The 21,911-nt window shown below is 48.1% G+C and overlaps 1 protein-coding gene across 2 annotated transcripts in view; it reads left to right on the top strand.

Moving 5' to 3' along the window:
• Positions 1-538: 538 nt before the first annotated feature.
• KIDINS220 (kinase D interacting substrate 220) overlaps positions 539-21,911 on the top strand; it is a 195,357-nt gene continuing 173,984 nt past the window's right edge. The window contains exon 1 of one of the 2 annotated variants that reach the window (XM_069728062.1): positions 539-624. The gene's annotated coding sequence lies outside the window, so the exon portion shown is untranslated. The remainder of the gene's footprint in view (positions 625-21,911) is intronic. The other variant, XM_069728063.1, reaches the window with a different exon arrangement.

Below are 21,911 nucleotides of genomic sequence, written 5' to 3'. Positions count from 1 at the left end.
ATGGGCATGCGTTAGCGAAGTGCCGTCATTCTGTCACGGACCCTTGGACGCGGGCTGCAGTGTTTCGGGGTCCGTCACCGCTAGCGCAGATAGAGCATCTGCGCTAGCGCGATGGCATAACGCATCTTTTTCGGCACTTGCATTAGCGCAGTCCGTTTAACGCATGTGTTGAACGGACTGCACTAACGCAATGTGAACCGAGCTAGGGAAATTGACATGTTGCGGATGTGAAACGCACTGAAATAAAAAACAACTAAATCTATCTCTGTCTCCAGTGGCCGCATTGTGCGCTCACACACGGTAGCACAGCACCGGTAATAGCGGCTGACTCCCACCACAGTCCTCTGGCCGACTGTGACCAGCGACGGCCCTCAGTCGACCACCAACAGTCACCATGGCAACAAGCTCAGGCTCCCTGCTTCTGCAAACAAGCCCAGGATTCGTAGCCACGCCCCTCCTTCACAGCCATTGGCCCATTTGCTACAAAGATCACGCCCCTATCCCAGCTGCCTAACGTCACTCTCGTCTCTCTGGTCACATGATCGGCTCAGTCCGTCTACTCGCCGGAGAGGAAAGATGGCGTCCTGTTGACGGTCCCGGCTGTGACTGAGCCCGGTGTACTCGGTGAGACGAGAGGGGGAAATGTCCGAGTATACAGCTGTACATATTAGTACGTGGGGATGTACAGGCAGATATAGGTCACAGCAGTACGCGCAGGTGGCAGCAGCAGCTTTCTCTGACGTCACCCGCTGTGTAGTTTTCTGACTTGGAACTGCTGGTGACGTCATAGGCTGTGAATGGGTCAGTGACTGTGGTGACGTCACAGGGCTGCTGTGTCCCTCTGTAGGTCGGTGATGACATTATAAGAAGCACTTGCCCTATGGAGGAACAGCTGTGTCTCGGCTCTCCGCACAGGGTGTGAGGGTGGGCCATTCTGGGGGTCTGGAAATTCCTGACAGTCCATAGAAATGGTGACCAGGAGTGTGACGGCACAGTGGCGAGGATGGCACGGGATGCCAGTGTGGTTTCCTTGTGACGTCACTGCCGCTGATGATGTCAGTAATGTGGGTGACGGGACACGGTGACATCACAGTGCACAGAGTCGGTGACGTGTCAGTGAGTGGTGATGTCACAGTATGTCTGTGTGCACACGATGCGGACTTACTGCGGATCCGCAGCATTTATTTCCGCGCAGAAACACTGCAGATCCGCAGAGCGACAGTACGATATAAATCAATAGAAAAAAAATGCTGTGCTGATGGTGCGGAAAATCCGCATGAAAAACACTGCGGATAAAAAGAAGGAGCACGTCACTTCTTTTGTTCAGATCTGCAGCGTTCCTGCACCCTTCCATTATAGAAATCCGCAGGGGTAAAAAACGCATGAAATCCGCATTAAAAAACGCACAAAATCCGCACCTGCATTTTCTGCCAGGAGATGCATATTTTGTTCAGAAAATTCTGCACCCCAGTCCGCAACGTGTGCACACAGCCTAAGGCCTTTCCAGGGGAAACATCAGAAGTGCTGGTCTGTATATACTGTGCCGCCTCTCCAGCCCCCTGTATTCCTGCTGACCCTGGTGCTTGTGACTCGCATGTAGCAGAGCTGCATTTATTCTGCACAGTTTACAGTATGTTTGTGTCCACCGCGTTTGATTTTCTCCTGCATCCTCATGCTTTATGTGCTCTGTCGCCCCCACCCCCCCCAGTGTTTTTCCGGTGGGCTCCTGCATCCTCATCCTTTCTGTGCTCCCCCTGCCCGGTGTTTTTCTTTGTATTATTTATTACATATTTTTGTCCCATTTCTGAGGTTTGGGATCGGCCGTGGTTCTGATCCGGTGTGTAAGCGCCCAATAAACGCTGCTCCATTTTATGTCTTTGTGTGTTAGACGCATTTCAGTCTGTGTTAGACAAAGGCAGAGGAATGGCCGCCGACTCTTTGTCTCTGAATACGGGGGACATTGCTCTGCTAATCTCCTCTATTGACTGCTTCACGGCTGCACCCAGGGGGGCTCCACCCGCATCCTCCGACATGACAGGAGGGGGATGGCCTGGTCACTGGTGAATACGGTCTTCTCGGCAGGCTGGCAGTTCTGTGACATTGATGTGACATTAGGAGGATGTAAGTAGCGACACGTCGCTGTTGGATCATGGCTGCCATAAGCGGGGCGCCCTGAAATGGCTTCCGGCTGCTTCATCTGTGTTTTACTTTACATGTTGCAGCTTTTCGGAAAAACACAGTTTTATAAAGAGCCGGCAATGGAAATAAGTGTCAGCTGGGAGACTCCCAGGCGGCTTCTCACTGCCTGACTCAGGTTTGGTCACAAGATAGTAATACAGGAGATCATTCATATCAGATCGGTGGGGGGCCTACACCTCCATTAATCAGCTGTTCTGAAATCTGCCGGATATAAACCTATTGGATGGATCAGCTACCACTGCTGGTCAGAGGGGGAGCCAGGTGTCGGACCCCCACTGATCTGATATTGTGATCTATCTTAAAAGTGGTTGTGACCACCTATATGGCCATGCAGGTCATAGGACGCAGAATAAAATGATATATTGATGTCTGAGATCTGACGTCTTATTCCAGAGAAATAGATAAGAGAGAGCAGACTGTCAGTCATCACATGTCTCACACTGGTAACTCCTCCATTCATTTATAATGAGCTGTGGAGGCAGATGCTCGTAGAGATCTACAGGTCCTTCTCAAAAAATTAGCATATAGTGTTAAATTTCATTATTTACCATAATGTAATGATTACAGTTAAACTTTAATATATTATAGATTCATTATCCACCAACTGAAATTTGTCAGGTCTTTTATTGTTTTAATACTGATGATTTTGGCATACAACTCCTGATAACCCAAAAAACCTGTCTCAATAAATTAGCATATCAAGAAAAGGTTCTCTAAACGACCTATTACCCTAATCTTCTGAATCAACTAATTAACTCTAAACACATGCAAAAGATACCTGAGGCTTTTATAAACTCCCTGCCTGGTTCATTACTCAAAACCCCCATCATGGGTAAGACTAGCGACCTGACAGATGTCAAGAAGGCCATCATTGACACCCTCAAACAAGAGGGTAAGACCCAGAAAGAAATTTCTCAACAAATAGGCTGTTCCCAGACTGCTGTATCAAGGCACCTCAATGGTAAGTCTGTTGGAAGGAAACAATGTGGCAGAAAACGCTGTACAACGAGAAGAGGAGACCGGACCCTGAGGAAGATTGTGGAGAAGGACCGATTCCAGACCTTGGGGAACCTGAGGAAGCAGTGGACTGAGTCTGGTGTGGAAACATCCAGAGCCACCGTGCACAGGCGTGTGCAGGAAATGGGCTACAGGTGCCGCATTCCCCAGGTAAAGCCACTTTTGAACCATAAACAGCGGCAGAGGCGCCTGACCTGGGCTACAGAGAAGCAGCACTGGACTGTTGCTAAGTGGTCCCAAGTACTTTTTTCTGATGAAAGCAAATTTTGCATGTCATTCGGAAATCAAGGTGCCAGAGTCTGGAGGAAGACTGGGGAGAAGGAAATGCCAAAATGCCTGAAGTCCAGTGTCAAGTACCCACAGTCAGTGATGGTGTGGGGTGCCATGTCAGCTGCTGGTGTTGGTCCACTGTGTTTCATCAAGGGCAGGGTCAATGCAGCTAGCTATCAGGAGATTTTGGAGCACTTCATGCTTCCATCGGCTGAAATGCTTTATGGAGATGAAGATTTCATTTTTCAGCACGACCTGGCACCTGCTCACAGTGCCAAAACCACTGGTAAATGGTTTACTGACCATGGTATTACTGTGCTCAATTGGCCTGCCAACTCTCCTGACCTGAACCCCATAGATAATCTGTGGGATATTGTGAAGAGAAAGTTGAGAGACGCAAGACCCAACACTCTGGATGAGCTTAAGGCCGCTATTGAAGCATCCTGGGCCTCCATAACATCTCAGCAGTGTCACAGGCTGATTGCCTCCATGCCACGCCGCATTGAAGCAGTCATTTCTGCCAAAGGATTCCCGACCAAGTATTGAGTGCATAACTGAACATTATTATTTGATGGTTTTTTTGTTTGTTATTAAAAAACACTTTTATTTGATTGGATGGGTGAAATATGCTAATTTATTGAGACAGGTTTTTTGGGTTATCAGGAGTTGTATGCCAAAATCATCAGTATTAAAATAATAAAAGACCTGACAAATTTCAGTTGGTGGATAATGAATCTATAATATATGAAAGTTTAATTGTAATCATTACATTATGGTAAATAATGAAATTTAACACTATATGCTAATTTTTTGAGAAGGACCTGTATGTCTGGCCCATAGATCTTAACAGCTCATTTACATATTAAGAAAAATGTGGATTTCTTTGGAATAAGACATCAGATAGCAGATATCAAGGTATCATTTTATTAAACTTCCCATGATCTATGTGTCTATTAGGAGGGCAGACCCAACGGACAGATTCCATTTAAAGGGAACCTGTCACCCCCCAGGCGTTTGTAACTTAAAGAGCCACCTTGTGCGGCAGTAATGCTACATTCTGACAAGGTGGCTCTTTTAGTTATGCTCCCTGCACACGCTGAAATAAACACTTAGAAAATGTGCCCTCTCATACCGTGAAATCGCCAGGGAGGTGGGACTCTCCTTCCTAATCAGACACAGCACAGCCGTCATTCCTACCTCCTTGGCGCCGGGCGCCGCCTCCTCAATGTTGTTTGAATCTGTCCCGGAGCCTGCGCTGTTATGTTAAACCTTGGCCATGCGCTGTTAGCGCTGCCCGTCTTCTGACATCATTTGGTGTCAGGCTGACTGCGCCTGTGCGGGCGCGCTGCCTGAGATCCCGCCTCGCAGTGTCTTCTGATTTAATCACACTGCGGGGCTGGGATTCATGGGCATGCGCAGGGCATATGTTTGCCTCTCACTCATCTCCTTCCGCCTTCTTCAGACTGTGCCGCATCACGGCCGTGGCATGTGATTAGGGATCAGCTGACGCCGCACAGTCTGAAGAAGGTGGAAGGAGATGAGTGAGAGGCCAAGATATGCCCTGCGCATGCCCAGGAATTCCAGCCCTGCAGTGTGAATATATTAGAAGACACTGCGGGGCGTGATCTCGGGCAGCGCGTACTCTCAGGCGCAGTCAGCATGACATCAAATGATGTCAGAAGACGGGCAGTGCTAACTGCGCATGCCCAAGGGATCACATACCAGCGCAGGCTCCGGGACAGATTCAAACAATGCTGAGGAGGCGGCGCCTGGCGCCAAAGGGGTAGGAATGATGGCTGTGCTGCGTCTGATTAGGAAGGAAAGTCCCACGTCCGGGACGGTTTCACGGTATGAGAGGGCACATTTTATAAGTGTTTATTTCAGCGTGTGCAGGGAGCATAACTAAGGCTACGTTCACATTTGTGTTGTGCGGTGCTGCGTCGGCGACGCAACGCAAACAAGAACGCATGCAAAACGCATCATTTTGTGACGCATGCGTCCTTTTTTGGCATGAATTTGGACGCAAAAAAAATGCAACTTGCTGCGTCCTCTGCGCCCTGACGCTTGCGCCAAAAAAGACGCATGCGTCACAAAACGCAAGACAACGCATGTCCATGCGCCCCCATGTTAAATATAGGGGTGCATGACGCATGTGTCGCCGCGGCTGCGCCCGATGCAGCCCTGCAAAACGCTAATGTGAACGTAGCCTAAAAGAGCCACCTTGTCCAAATGCAGCATTAGTGCTACACAAGGTGGCTCTTTTAGTTACAAACGCCTGGGGGGGGGGGGGGGGAGGGTGACAGGTGCCCTTTAAGCCCCTTTTCAGACTGATGGCTTTTCTATGTGCTGTCGCTGTTCAAAATAGTGTGCACACTGACCAATGGAAGTCAATGGCCGAGTTCAGATGCCCGCTTCTTCCACGCAAGCCGCCATGTGCAAACAACACAACAAACATACTGAAGTCTCTTGGGTTCTTCAGATAACACTCGCCCATTAAACTCACTGGGCTTGTGAAAACCCACACGATGCCGTGCAGACGCTATCCACGTGGTACCCATTCTTCACAGATCCACTGCGCAGATTACCTAGGGAACTGTATTATCCTGGTGTAAATGTATTATGCCTGGTATTTTTTATCTATTTTTTGTATATAGTGAATGTCAAAGGCGGACATATAGATAAAATCCAGTTAAAGTGGACAATTTTTTTGTATATTTTTCTGAGCTCCCCATAAGTAGTGTCTCTTGCTATCTGTAAATGGTAGAGATCTGTCACTCAGTATAAGTCAGGGAGACGCCCAGTGGACTCTTCTCTGGGGCCGGCATACGGGCAGCCCACTAGTGATTGACAGCAGCATGTCAGCCACCAGTGGAGGCAGGGGAAGTGATCCCTGCAGAGTGCTCCCTACCTCCGTCACCTGTGATGTGGATTTCCCTGCAGTGGTGCGGGGGTTATGGCTACTAATGGTGCAGATATACTCCTGGTCATGTCATCTGCCCACACTTGTCATCTGATGACATATGAGCTGATAGGTCATTGATGTCCTTACAGGGAACCTATCGTCCATATCAGATCGGTAGGAGTATAACTGGAGCTGGACGGTAAAGATTCTGTCAGGTCCCCTTTCATGCTAATTTGCCACCAAGTTTTGCAACACAAACTTGATTTTTCAATGAAAGTACACCTGCCTCATCAGTCTAAGATCTATGTAATAATAATATATCAAGTTCTCCTAATGGCTGTATAGTCTTGAAATAAAAATTTGCATTAGTCTAATGCTCATTTTGAACTCCTTCCTGCCCAAATGACCTACTATTACGTGGGTGTATAGAATGGACTCACAAGCAGAGCCTGATCCACACCAAATATATTATACAGCCGCCACCTGCCTGTAACAGCAGTGATTGGAACTAGCTTGGATGCTGCTGTCAATCACTGATGAAGCCTGGTGGGGTGTCTGTTTGGACGCTAGTTAGCCCCACTACTTGATCGGCGGGTGCTAATGGTTTGCAATTGGGGGGTCTGCTGAAGTCCCCTATGGCTGCCATCTTAGGACTCTTGAGTACTTCTCGGTATAGCCTGTGGCTACTTTCCTAACAGTATATTTTAGCTGTGGACATCTGGCAGCAGAGGTCTTGCATTGGTACTTCTATACGGGAATCTTTGTGAAAAAGTTGTTGAGTAAGTACACCGGCTTCATCAGACCTAAGATCTGTTTACTATGATTTGCTTATATAGCGCCATCATATTCTGCAGCACTTTGATAATGTTTCCTAATAAATGCAGTTTGTATTGTGGATTCAGGTGCCACTTGAACACTTGGCCTGTGTTGTCCAGGTACCAGGGTAAATAAAGCGATTTGTGGCATCATTATTGTGCCACCCCTGTGCCCGCCTCAGTTTTGGCGCTTTGTTGACTTGTTTGCTTTGCTGTATTCCATTCAAGGCGAGATATTGGGACAATGTTTTTCTCCAGTCACCTTCCACGACAGCGGTACTGGAGGATGTCTCCCCGCCCTAATGGGGGACAGGAAACACAAAGAGGTTAAATACCCTCCCCTTCCTGCCATCTCCAGTGTTTTTCCTGTCCCCTATTGGGGCATGAAGAGGTCCTGCGGTAGTGCTGCCGTGGCCGGCGATCGGAGCACTCAGGTCTTACCTAGCCGGGCAGCCTGGGTCGGGATGTGTCTCCTCCCTGCGGCGCTGCTCCCGTCTCCCCACATGGTGCGGACTCGGGACCCTTTTTCCGCTCCTCCCGCGCTCCTTCGGGAGTAAAGCGGAGCGGTGTGGTGCGGCCGGGGTCCCCGCGCGGCTCCCCGGCATTTCCTCCTCTCCTCATGGCCGGAAACAGTGGACGCGCGAACCGGAAGTACCCGAACTTCCGGTTCTCGGCATGTGCGTTCCAGCGGTGGAACGCACGCGCGTCGGACGGCAGTTTCTGTTGGCGGCATAGCGGTCTTTCCCCTACGCCTGGGACCGGGAGGAGGAGCACAACATGGGACGCAACTTCCACGGTATTTAACCCTGGTAGTCACCTCCAGGTAAGGCCCCCTGTCTGTCTGACTGACTGGACTACAGTGCTGACTGACCATGGAGGGTGACAGATCTATCTCTGCTTCTGCCGAGCCCTGCGTCCTCCCTCCTACTGTGAGTAGTGGGTTAAGGTCCCTTTATCCCTGTATTCCTTAGGGTGCCATATACTTAGTCCCCTTCTCTCTCTTTTTTAGGGAGACAAGGCCTCTGCCCCTAGGAAGGACAGATCTTCCAAGACAAAATCGGAAGATCGTAAATGTGGTGTTTGTGCATCAAAACTACCTTCTTCTTACAAGAAGAGACTATGCCAGCCCTGCACCGATGAAATAATTCGCTCAGAACAGCCATCCTTGTTTGAGAGCATTAAATCCCTCATTAAACAGGAAGTGCAATCCTCGGTATCGGCCCTTTCCCAGTCTCTGTTACCTCCGCCACCTCCTCCTAAAAAAAGGAAGACGACGGCGGTTACTTCTGATTCAGATTCTGGTGAAGTTCATTCCTCCGGCTCGGAGGATTTGTGGGAGAATGAGGGCTCCACTTCCACCCCCAGAGAGGAGAGTAAAAAATATTATTTTTCCTCAGAGGACATACAGGAGTTAATCAGTATGGTCAGGTGGACAATGGGTGTTGAGGAGGAGGAGGAGAAGCCATCGGTGCAGGATGAGATGTTCGGTGGGTTGAAACCTAAAAAATTAAAAGGGTTCCCTATACATGAGAATGTACAGAGTCTCATCCTTCATGAATGGGAATCACCTGAAAAAGGTCTTTCTGTTCCCTCTGAACTTAAAAATCGTTTTTCTCTCGATGGAGATGTCTCTCTGTGGGATACCCCTAAGGTAGACGTGCAGGTCTCTAGAGTGTCAAAAAAGACAACCCTCCCTTTCGAGGATTCTTCCCAACTCAGAGACCCTATGGACCGCAAAATGGAGAGTTTACTAAGAAGATCGTGGGAGACTTCTACCAATCTCCTTAAAACAAACATTGCGTCCACCTGCGTGGCTAGATCCCTATTTCGTTGGCTCCGCACGCTGGAAGACCACCTTACCCAGGGAACATCTAGGGAAATAATCTTAGATTCTCTCCCGCTTCTCCAGAAAGCTACGGGCTTCCTGGCCGATGCTTCGGCAGAGTCCGTAAGAGTGGCTGCCAAATCAGCAGTTCTCTCTAACTCAGCCAGAAGAGCTCTATGGCTCAAGTCTTGGAGTGGGGATATAACGTCCAAAACAAAACTATGTGCCATTCCCTTTCAGGGCCGCTATCTGTTCGGGCAGGCCCTGGAAGATATTCTGGATAAAGCAACGGACAAAAAGAAAGCGCTTCCGGAACAGAGAAATCCGAAGAAACGTTTTTTTTGGCCCTCAAAAGAGCAACCCTTCCAACGGGAATTCAAAGGGAAAGGCAAATCAGGACGCTGGAGCTATCCTAAAGGGGGGGAAAGGTAGAAACATCCTGGTTCCCGAGTCCCAGAAGACCCCAGAAAAGCAGTGACTACGCCCAGGGCGTTGGGGGGCGTCTCTCGAACTTTATCAACCAGTGGAGGTCCATTTCGTCGAACCAGTGGGTACTCGACACTATTCAGAATGGACTAAAATTAGAGTTCGAGAGCCCTCCCCCTCATCACATGAGGATAACCTCATTACAGAGTCTCAGCCCTCAGGGCGCATTCCTTTCCGGCCTACAGAACTTACTCCAGGAAGGAGTCATTTCCCCAGTACCTCAGCAAGAAATTGGCAGAGGACACTATTCCCATCTGTTTCTGATCAAGAAGCCTTCGGGGAAGCACCGAATAATAATCAACTTGAAGCCCCTGAATCAAGTAATAACCTACAGGAGGTTCAAGATGGAGTCGGCCAAGACAGCGATCCCTCTGATAGGTCAGGACTGGGCGATGGCTACAGTAGATCTGAGGGACGCTTATTACCACGTCCCAATCCATCCAGAATTCCGGAAGTTCCTAAGATTTGCAATATCTCAGGATCGGGAGATAGTACACTATCAGTTCAACTCCCTTCCCTTCGGAATCGCCTCAGCACCCAGAGTCTTTACAAAAATCATGACAGAAGCCATTATATTCATCCGTCTTCAGGGGATCTGTATAGTACCCCATCTAGACGATCTTCTCATTGTCGCTCCCTCAGTCTCCCGCCTCAGTGCCGACTTAACAAGGTCTCTAGAAATCCTAAAATCATTGGGTTGGATCCCAAATCTAGAAAAATCGGACCTTCATCCCTCCAGGAGGAAGAAGTTCCTATGAGTCCTTCTGGACTCGGAGGCGAGGAGATCCTTTCTGCCCAGAGAACGTCAACTCGATCTGGTACAGAAGATAACGGCATTCAGAACCCTGAAGGCTTCTACTCTACGACATTCCATGTCTGTGCTGGGATCTCTAACATCTTGTATCCAGATGGTACCTTGGGCACAAGCCCACACGAGAATCCTCCAAACCCATGTCCTATCATCCTGGGACGGTCAGCAGAGTTCTCTCTCCAAGAGAGTTTGCCTTCCCAATCATGTCAAGGCATCCCTGGCATGGTGGCTACGGGTTCGAAACCTCCAAAAGGGGGTCAGTTGGGATCAGATCCCACTAAAGACACTAACATCGGATGCCAGTCAAAGGGGATGGGGAGCTATAGTCGAGGGAACCCATTTCCAGGGCACCTGGGGCCCAGACATCAGAGCAAGCTCTTCAAACTTCAGAGAACTGAAAGCAGTAGAAGAAGCATTAAGAGCTGCATCCTCCCTTGTTCAAGGACACCATGTCAGAATATATTCCGACAACATGACCACGGTAGCATACCTTCGTCATCAAGGAGGCACAAGATTCAGGAAACTAAAGACCTTAGCCTCAAACATTTTTTTCTGGGCAGAGAGACACGTTCTCTCTATCTCAGCAATTCACCTGAAGGGGTCAGCCAATACCCAGGCAGATTTCTTGAGCAGAAGGGATGTGCATCCAGGAGAATGGTGTCTGGACCAGGAGGTCTTTCTCTCCCTGATTTCCAGATGGGGGATCCCAGAGGTGGACCTTTTTGCCAACAGTCAGAATGCCAAGCTGCGAACTTATTTCTCCTTAAATATGACAGACAGAGCACTGGGCATGGATGCGTTCTCTCACCCATGGAGGTTCGACCTTGTTTATGCATTCCCTCCGATCCCATTAATATCGAAAACTCTACAGAAGATCCGATCGGAACGAGTTACGGCGATTTTGATAGCGCCAACATGGCCAGGGAGGAGTTGGTACAGCGCCCTGTTAGACATGGCCCAGGAAGGTCCAGTGTGTCTACCTCAGAAGGAAAATCTTCTTCGTCAGGGTCCATTGCTGCATCCAAACCTTCACAGATTTAATCTTTCAGCATGGCTTCTGAGGCCGAGATACTAAAGGCAAGAGGTCTCTCAGATGGAGTAATTCATACTCTCCAGAACAATAGAAAACCCATAACAAATGCCATTTATGCCAAAATCTGGAAGAGGTTTTCATCGTGGTATCTTCCAGACATTCCTGATCCATTTCATCCAAATATTGCCAAAATTCTGGACTTCTTGCAAAAGGGTCTAGAGTTGGGTCTTAAGCCTAACACCTTAAAGGTACAAATTTCAGCACTTAGCTCCTATTTCGATCAGGATCTAGCCAAACATCGGTGGATCAGGCGCTTTGTTACTTCAGCAACTAGAATCCGTCCCAGAGTTCTCAACAATACTCCTCCTTGGGACCTTAATCTGGTCCTTAAGAGTCTAACTCGAGATCCTTTTGAGCCTTTATCTCATATTTCATTAAAGGTTCTTACCCTAAAAACGGTCTTTTTAGTGGCTATTACCTCGGCCAGACGGATAGGAGAACTGCATGCCCCATCCATACAAGAGCCTTACTTAAGGGTAACATCTGATAGTATAATCCTGCGTCTAGATCCTACCTTCCTACCTAAAGTAACATCAGACTTTCATAGAGGTCAGGACATAGTGTTGCCCTCGTTCTACCCAGATCCTTCTAATGTGAAGGAAGAGTCCTTCCACACTCTGGATGTCCGCAGAGTGGTGTTACATTATCTTTCACAAACAGAGAGTTGGAGGATTGACCAAAATCTCTTCATTCAACTCTCCGGGAAGAACAAAGGCAGAAAGGCTACGAAAAATACTATCGCCAACTGGATTAAACAAGCCATATCTCTGGCATACTCATCCCAGAATCTACCACCTCCTCCATCACTGAAGGCCCATTCTACACGGTCGGTGTCAACATCATGGGCAGAGAGGGGTGACGCTTCTACGGAGCAGATTTGCAGAGCTGCCACCTGGTCATCAGTACATACGTTCACCAGGCACTACAGGCTTGATTTCAACCAGGATTTAACTTTCGGCAAAACAGTTCTGCAGGCGGTTGTCCCCCCCTAGAAATTATTTGTTGGTACTACTCCAGTACCGCTGTCGTGGAAGGTGACTGGAGAAAATAGAATTATTCTTACCGTGAATTCGGTTTCTAGGAACCTTCCACGACAGCACTAATTTCCCTCCCTATCTGATGATTTTATTGGATGATTCCTGCACTTAAGTGGTAACTATACATACTACTGTGTCCAGAAAAAACACTGGAGATGGCAGGAAGGGGAGGGTATTTAACCTCCTTTGTGTTTCCTGTCCCCCATTAGGGCGGGGAGACATCCTCCAGTACCGCTGTCGTGGAAGGTTCCTAGAAACCGAATTAACGGTAAGAATAATTCTATTTTCTCTCTTTAGTATGTGCACACGTGGAGTATATACAGCAGGATTTTCTGCTGCAAAAAACGGAGTGTTGGCAGGAAAAAGGCTGCGTCAAATGCTGTGTTCTTGTGACTTTTTTACGTTCATTTTTTTTTCTCCATTTGTTTGAATGGGTGAAAAACACTGAAAGTTTGGAGGGGTCCAGATCTGAAAAAACCCTTGGATTGTTCAAGTCCACAAGGAAAAAATATTTCAGAAATCTTTCATTTTGCCGTTAAGGTAAAAACTGATCCATTTTACACTGAGAAATGTTTGGAAGCTGTACAGCATGTGAACAAGCTCCTAGGCTTCCTCCAGTTACCTGCCACAATTCTTGAGAGAACCTGTCGCCAGGTCAGAAGTGACCAGTTTCTGCTCCTGCTTTTATGTATGTTGCCTGTGTGTGTATATAAAGCCCCTGTCCACATGCCCCCCACATCTACACATTGTCACAACCTGCAGCACTTGAAGAAAAATGTCTGCGGTTTTGGCGGAAGTATAAGCCAGGAACACAACCCCCCCCAAAATTGTATTCCATGACTTACACTACACCTTATTTATGTACTTGTCAGATGAGGGGGGTGGCTTTGCTAAAAAGGATTTGGTGCGAAGGGGCCTGGCCTAATGGGGCGGCACGGTGGCTCAGTGGTTAGCACAGCAGCCTTGCAGTGCTGGAGTCCTGGGTTCAAATCCCACCAAGGACAACATCTGCAGGGAGTTTGTATGTTCTCTCCGTGTTTGTGTGGGTTTTCTCCGGGTTCTCCAGTTTCCTCCCACATTCCAAAGACATACTGATAGGGAATCTAGATTGTGAGCCCCATCTGGGACAGCGATGATAATGTCTGTAAAGCTCTGCGGAATATGTTAGCGCTATATAAAAATAAAGATTATTATTATAATGTGCAATACTCGGCACTAAAAAAAATACACCAACATTGTGCCACCCATTTCTTGCAGAGTAGGCCACCTACTAGGTGCAATCTGAGACTGGGCCGTCTAAAGGTGTGTCAGACTTCCCGAACTCCTTTTTTTTTTTTTTTAAGTGTTAAGCTTTTTTTGTTGCGGTGCTATGTAATAAGTCTCGGATATGACACCACCCAATATTAGTTGTCCATTTTCCTTTGCCCCCAGAGTCTGTTATCAGATTGGTATACCTTGGACTAACAGAGGAATCCCTCATCCTCCTTACAAAACCCATCCATCTTAACCTTCATCATCCCTCCCATTTCCCACCTTCCCATTATCCAAAAAGTATCGTTTCTCCTTGCGGAGACTGACATGCTAAGCATGCCGAGATGAGGAGACTTAAAGCCGCAATGCTCCTCTGGGTAATATGCTAATTATGCAAATTGTCTCTTCAGACAGGAACAGAGCTAGTACTCTAGTGCCACCTATTGGAAGGTAGCAATCCTACAAGTCAATGTTGACCCTTTAAGGAGCCTTGTCACATGACAATAGCCAAACCAGACTCTCAATAAAATAGACCCTAGTAGTAGTAGCAAGCGTTTGAATACCAAGCTCCTTTTAAATTTTCCTGATGGACCTTTTGGGTTTCATTATTGTTTCAGCTCTTGGGTGGCCTACCGGAGAATCTGCCAGTGCTGCTGTCGGCCAGTCTGACCTTACATAGATTTCAAGTTAGCTGAATAATATAAAGCCTAGATTGATAAATATAAAACATTTGTGGGGCGTTCTCAAGATTGGAACTTATCCCCTATCCATAACTTTCCTATTGCTGGGGTTCCTACCACTTTGACCCCTCTGAAGAGTCCCGTGTGAATGGAGCGGTGGTTAATCAGGCGCACTGCCGGTGATGGCCAAGCTGATCCTTGGTGCATCCGGTAAGAATGAATGGAACGGATCGTCCACCTCTCGCTTCACACCGGGCTGTTCAGAGCCTCCGTTCTTTGGATTGATGGCGGTCCCAGCAAGGATGCTGAAGTCCAACATGCCCAACCCTTCATTCCTATGACAGTCGGAATATCATTCCACACAGATGAGTGACTGATCCCCATACTCTGACCTGCTGCTAACATGTTTGGCCATGTGTAGAACCTGTGCGATGTGTCCTTGCCGGTCTGGTAAATTCTGGTGTTTTTATTGCTGTAGTATAAACTGCTGTAGTGTTTTGGAAATAACTTAATTGGGAAATGATTAAACTGTGATTAAAGGGAACCAGTGAGTAGTCCGGAGGTGGACCGGTGATTGGCCTCTTACTATGTATGCCCGCTCATACAGGGAAGGCTGTCAATCCCTCCCACTGGACTCCAAGGGATAGAAAGATTGGGGATTTCACGTTCCATTGTTTTCTTCTTCTTACACATTTTGAGCTCCTCCATCTCTATAACTTGCACTGCATGTACTACAAGGAATGTGTTATCAAAGCTCCACAGGTGTCCTGGCTGCAGATGGACCAACTGGCAGCACTAAACCACTGCAGATCCACGACTTGTTGGCTGATTGACAGTCATTTACTGACCTGATTGTACGGGCAGACCAATCTACCGGTGCGCACTGAGCGAGCTGTAATAATAATCGGTATAGGCTCCATTATTCTCGGCAGTGCGGGTCATGATTGAACAGGACAATGTGCTGCTGAGAATGCCGAACTTTTATGCAGCACGAAAAATCCTTTTACTCTTATAGACTGCAGCCCATCCTGACATGTTTGCGGTCCCACTGCTTCAACCCCGACGCTCGTTTCGCAATCGGCTTTTTCAAGGGGTTTGAACGGGTTTTCTCAAATATGTGTCATTAGTAAATCAGATGACTTCCTTCTGCATTTCAGGGATGCAGAGTTTACTTCCATTTTATCAAAAGCAGTGCATAATATGATGAAATGCCAACTTTCAGGGGGAGGAAATGATTCTATACAGCATGAATGATAAATGGAACATTGAGCTCAGACCAGGTCAGGATTCAGGGGGAACAAACTAATTCACCTATCTTGGCCAGTCACTGGGCCATGTAATATAATGTTAGAGTCGATCCCTATTTTTTTTCATCAATTTGCCAAACCTGATAAATTCACCAGTGAATTCTGATGTTTTGCAACTTAGCAAAATGTAAATTTGGCGAAAATTTTCCTCGATCCCATGATCCACATATCTGGATGTCTCCTTGTACTATTCAGTCTAAATAAAGGAGGAAGATTTAGATCGTGTTTCCTCCCTCTACTAACCTACCTTTGCCTGACATTGCCATCTCTTTGTGTGGTTCCACCATTACTCCCAAGCAATATGCCCGCTGCATGGGGGTTATACTTGATTCCGAGCTTTCCTTCACCCCCCACATCCGATAACTGGCTCGCTCTTATCTGCACCTCAAAAACATTTCTAGAATTCGAACCTTTCTTTCGACTTTTACCTTTGCTCTTATTCATTCTCATTTGGACTATTGTAACCCTCTACTAATCGGCCTCCCTCTTACCAAACTCTTCCCGCTCCAATCTGTCTTGAATGCTGCAGCCAGGATCATATTCCTCACCAACCGTTACACCGACGCCTCTACCCTGTGCCAGTAATTACACTGGTTACCCATCCACTCAAGAACCCATTACAAAACTACTACCCTCATCCACAAAGCTCTCCATGGCTCAGCACCACCCTACATCTCCTCCCTGGTCTCAGGGAAAAGAACTGCTTGTAAAGGGTTAATGTAAGATGGAGGACATAGTTGGGTAATCTGTGTTTCACTGCATACACCCAGAGCTCTTAGCAAACACATAGAAGGCGCTGACAGGATTTGCCTCTGTATCCGTTTCCTCCTCCTTAAAACAAATGAAGACATCTTATAAATTGCTTCATATATTACTACATTCAGCATAAAAGGTTTTTTTTTTTTTTTTTTTTTTTTTTAAATTTTGTCTCAACCCCTCAATAGGCATTCCTTATTCATCTTGGCGCCCATTTTAGACTTTAGCTACTGCAATGTACTATTGAGTCTCACTTTCTTCAAAATACAAATTAAGGCATCTTATATTGCTTCGTATATCGCTACCTTCAGCATGAAGACAGCAGCACAGATCTCTTGTGTTTCCATGCTGCACACAGTGGTGTCTCCCAGCCAAGATGCGGGAAGTCTCGCACAGCTGTCAAGAAAGTGAGACAGAGGAGAGCCCCTCTTCATCCAACTTCAGCTACCCTCTCTTAAAGGGCCAAAGCATTAACATTTTATTAGTGAGGCCTTTTTTTTCTACTTTTCATAATTATACATTATTTGAGACAGGGTTATACTTTGGTCTCTTTACATGAAGTTTCTCAGCATAACAGGATATAAAGAGGTCTACGTGACGCAATGAAAGAGTTGCCTCCTTTTTTATATCGAGGAAACCTCGTTTCCCCCGTGAGGCGCTTGTCACCTGTTGGTTGAGGATAGTGTGGATCACTTCTATTATATGGTGTCTTTGAGTAGCAAATACTTGATAATGAAGGAATGTCCAGTGATCAGGCAATCTTCTGATGGATGTCTGTTTCTATTATCTCTTATCAGTGGTGTCCTATATAAACCTTAGGGCATGTCAATATTGACCAGCGGTTAGTCAGGGCGGCCACTTATCACACCAGCAAAGTAAACCTGGAAAATCGCCCAACACTAACCATGGCTTGTTTGTAGGGCCTCTACGTACCTGGGGCATAGCTGTGGTGGTCTTATACTGCATACACTTCCGTTTTTATGTTTTTTATGACCGTTTACATAATATTAGAAGAAGAGTTCTGCCTTTCCTGAATCTACTGCTCTGAACAGACGAGATTCACCAATATCTGCCCCCGTTTGCCATGATAGTAAATGACACGGGAATCCCTTTGTTACAGCGTGCAGCTGACATAATCATTAAAGGGAAGGTGCCTCACTGTTTGTCCAGAGAAGTTTTCTCATGCTAAAAGTGGTTTGCAGGATTGGAAAAACAGCACCACACCTGTCCACAGGTTAAGCCTGGTACTGCAACTCGGTTCTTTTGAAGTGAATGAGTCTCCGCAAGTTAAATATCACCCGTACAATGTATAAGATGCGGCGATTCTGCACGGTTCAGTGATCACATGCGGAATCACCTGCATTCCAAAGCCGGCAGCTCTATGGACGCCGCGGACTAATACTGAACGTTTGCACATGCCCTAAGAGTTGGGGGGGGGGGAGGGCATCCATTCTCCCACCCCACAACCCTCGCCACAAGCACAGGGTGCTGGTAGCATTGTCATGGCTTCCTAAGAGATGGGGGATTAATCTGTAATTGCATAGTAATTCTGGTCTGTAACAATATGCTACTGCAGAAGATTTTGTAACGTGACCAAGAGTATTCCAAGTGTTCACAGGATTGATTGGAAAACTTAAAGTACGATTAAATGAATGTAAACAAAATTTTTTTTAATTACGGTATCTTTTTTTCAGGACATTCTATCTGTCTGTCTGTCTGTCTATCTATCTATCTATCTATCTATCTATCTATAAGAGGCATCGTGATTACTCGCTAATCCCGCCCCCTTGCACAGTAGCTCCGCCTCCCACCATATCACCATGCACAATCCCGCCCCCACACCTCATTACCACACACAATCCTGCCCCCCACCACATCACCACACAATCACGCCCCCCCCAACACATCACCACACACAATCACGCCCCCCAACACATCACCACACACAATCACGCCCCAACCCATCACCACACACAATCCCGCCCCCCAACCCATCACCACACACAATGCCGCCCCCCAACCCATCACCACACACAATAACGCCCCCCACCCCATCACCACCCGTAATATTACCCCCCCGCCCCATCACCACCCGTAATCCCGCCCCCCCACCCCATCACCACATGTAATAATCACCACACGTAATCCCACCCTTCACATTACCACACGAGGCTGCGTCCCCACACATTACCACACGAGGCTGCGTCCCCACACATTACCACACGAGGCTGCGTCCCCACACATTACCACACGAGGCTGCGTCCCCACACATTACCACACGAGGCTGCGTCCCCACACATTACCACACGAGGCTGCGTCCCCACACATTACCACACGAGGCTGCGTCCCCACACATTACCACACGAGGCTGCGTCCCCACACATTACCACACGAGGCTGCGTCCCCACACATTACCACACGAGGCTGCGTCCCCACACATTACCACACGAGGCTGCGTCCCCACACATTACCACACGAGGCTGCGTCCCCACACATTACCACACGAGGCTGCGTCCCCACACATTACCACACGAGGCTGCGTCCCCACACATTACCACACGAGGCTGCGTCCCCACACATTACCACACGAGGCTGCGTCCCCACACATTACCACACGAGGCTGCGTCCCCACACATTACCACACGAGGCTGCGTCCCCACACATTACCACACGAGGCTGCGTCCCCACACATTACCACACGAGGCTGCGTCCCCACACATTACCACACGAGGCTGCGTCCCCACACATTACCACACGAGGCTGCGTCCCCACACATTACCACACGAGGCTGCGTCCCCACACATTACCACACGAGGCTGCGTCCCCACACATTACCACACGAGGCTGCGTCCCCACACATTACCACACGAGGCTGCGTCCCCACACATTACCACACGAGGCTGCGTCCCCACACATTACCACACGAGGCTGCGTCCCCACACATTACCACACGAGGCTGCGTCCCCACACATTACCACACGAGGCTGCGTCCCCACACATTACCACACGAGGCTGCGTCCCCACACATTACCACACGAGGCTGCGTCCCCACACATTACTACAAGCAGCACTTCCTTTCGATGTCATTCAACCACTTCAGCCAAGGTAAACGTACATTTAATTGCATCCGCATTCTCCCAAACAAAATGAGCCAAGAAAAGTCGCCAGGTCCATCTCACAGGCCGCAGGAAATTCCGGACAACGATGCAGTAGCTGATCGATAACAACAATATCGACAAAACATTGGATTGGTTATCAACAACGAACACCTGAGCAGATTGATAATTGTCTAAGGGGTACTTCCGTCTGTTTGTCTGTAACTTCCGTATGTCTGTAACGGAAATCCCGGGTCGCTGATTGGTCGCGGCCGGGCGTGAACAATCAGCGATATTGGGGCAGGATAAAATCACCGTTTCACTTTTTACTATTGATGCTGCCTATGCAGCATCAATAGTAAAAATATCATGTTAAAAATAATAATAAAAAAAACCCCAAAACATTATATTCTCACCGTCCGCGGCAGCCTTTCCTGCTGCTCGCGACGCTCTGATCCCAAGAATGCATTGCGGCAATGACTCGAGATCACGTGGTGGTCTCGCAAGACCGCTACATGATCACGGGTTATTGCTGCAAGGCATTACTGGGAACGGAGCGTTGCGACGAGCATCGCTAAAGACCTCGGCTGGATCCGGGGGCCGACGGAGGGTGAGTATATACTCGAGTATAAGCCGACCCCCCCCCCCCCTAATTTTGCCACAAAAAACTGGGAAAACCTATTGACTCGAGTATAAGCAAACAAAAATAGATCATTATTTCCCCATAGCTGTGCCATATAGTGCTCTGCACTGTTCATATTCCCCCTTGGCTGTGCCATATAGTGCTCTGCACTGTTCATATTCCCCCTTGGCTGTGCCCCATATAGTGCTCTGCACTGTTCATATTCCCCCTTGGCTGTGCCCCATATAGTGCTCTGCACTGTTCATATTCCCCCTTGGCTGTGCCATATAGTGCTCTGCACTGTTCATATTCCCCCTTGGTTGTGCCCCATATAGTTCTCTGCACTGTTCATATTCCCCCTTGGCTGTGCCATATAGTGCTCTGCACTGTTCATATTCCCCCTTGGTTGTGCCCCATATAGTTCTCTGCACTGTTCATATTCCCCCTTGGCTGTGCAATATAGTGCTCTGCACTGTTCATATTCCCCCTTGGCTGTGCCATATAGTGCTCTGCACTGTTCATATTCCCCCTTGGCTGTGTCCCATACAGTGGTCTGCACTGTTCATATTCCCCCTTGGCTGTGCCTTATAGTGCTCTGCACTGTTCATATTCCCCCTCGGCTGTGCCATATAGTGCTCTGCACTGTTCATATTCCCCCTTGGCTGTGCCCCATATAGTGCTCTGCACTGTTCATATTCCCCCTTGGCTGTGCCCCATACAGTGCTCTGCACTGTTCATATTCCCCCTTGGCTGTGCCCCATATAGTGCTCTGCACTGTTCATATTCCCCCTTGGCTGTGCCATATAGTGCTCTGCACTGTTCATATTCCCCCTTGGTTGTGCCCCATATAGTTCTCTGCACTGTTCATATTCCCCCTTGGCTGTGCCATATAGTGCTCTGCACTGTTCATATTCCCCCTTGGTTGTGCCCCATATAGTTCTCTGCACTGTTCATATTCCCCCTTGGCTGTGCAATATAGTGCTCTGCACTGTTCATATTCCCCCTTGGCTGTGCCATATAGTGCTCTGCACTGTTCATATTCCCCCTTGGCTGTGTCCCATACAGTGGTCTGCACTGTTCATATTCCCCCTTGGCTGTGCCTTATAGTGCTCTGCACTGTTCATATTCCCCCTCGGCTGTGCCATATAGTGCTCTGCACTGTTCATATTCCCCCTTGGCTGTGCCCCATATAGTGCTCTGCACTGTTCATATTCCCCCTTGGCTGTGCCCCATACAGTGCTCTGCACTGTTCATATTCCCCCTTGGCTGTGCCCCATATAGTGCTCTGCACTGTTCATATTCCCCCTTGGCTGTGTCCCATACAGTGCTCTGCACTGTTCATATTCCCCCTTGGCTGTGTCCCATACAGTGCTCTGCACCGTTCATATTCCCCCTTGGCTGTGTCCCATATAGTGCTCTGCACCGTTCATATTCCCCCTTGGCTGTGCCCCATATAGTGCTCTGCACTGTTCATATTCCCCCTTGGCTGTGCCCCATACAGTGCTCTGCACTGTTCATATTCCCCCTTGGCTGTGCCCCATATAGTGCTCTGCACTGTTCATATTCCCCCTTGGCTGTGCCCCATATAGTGCTCTGCACTGTTCATATTCCCCCTTGGCTGTGCCCCATATAGTGCTCTGCACTGTTCATATTCCCCCTTGGCTGTGCCCCATATAGTGCTTTGCACCGTTCATATTCCCCCTTGGCTGTGCCCCATATAGTGCTCTGCACTGTTCATATTCCCC

The sequence above is a fragment of the Ranitomeya imitator genome, chromosome 5 (genome assembly GCF_032444005.1).
Source record: "Ranitomeya imitator isolate aRanImi1 chromosome 5, aRanImi1.pri, whole genome shotgun sequence".
In the NCBI taxonomy this organism is placed as follows: Eukaryota; Metazoa; Chordata; class Amphibia; order Anura; family Dendrobatidae; genus Ranitomeya; species Ranitomeya imitator.
This window is presented reverse-complemented; position numbering and strand designations above follow the sequence as displayed.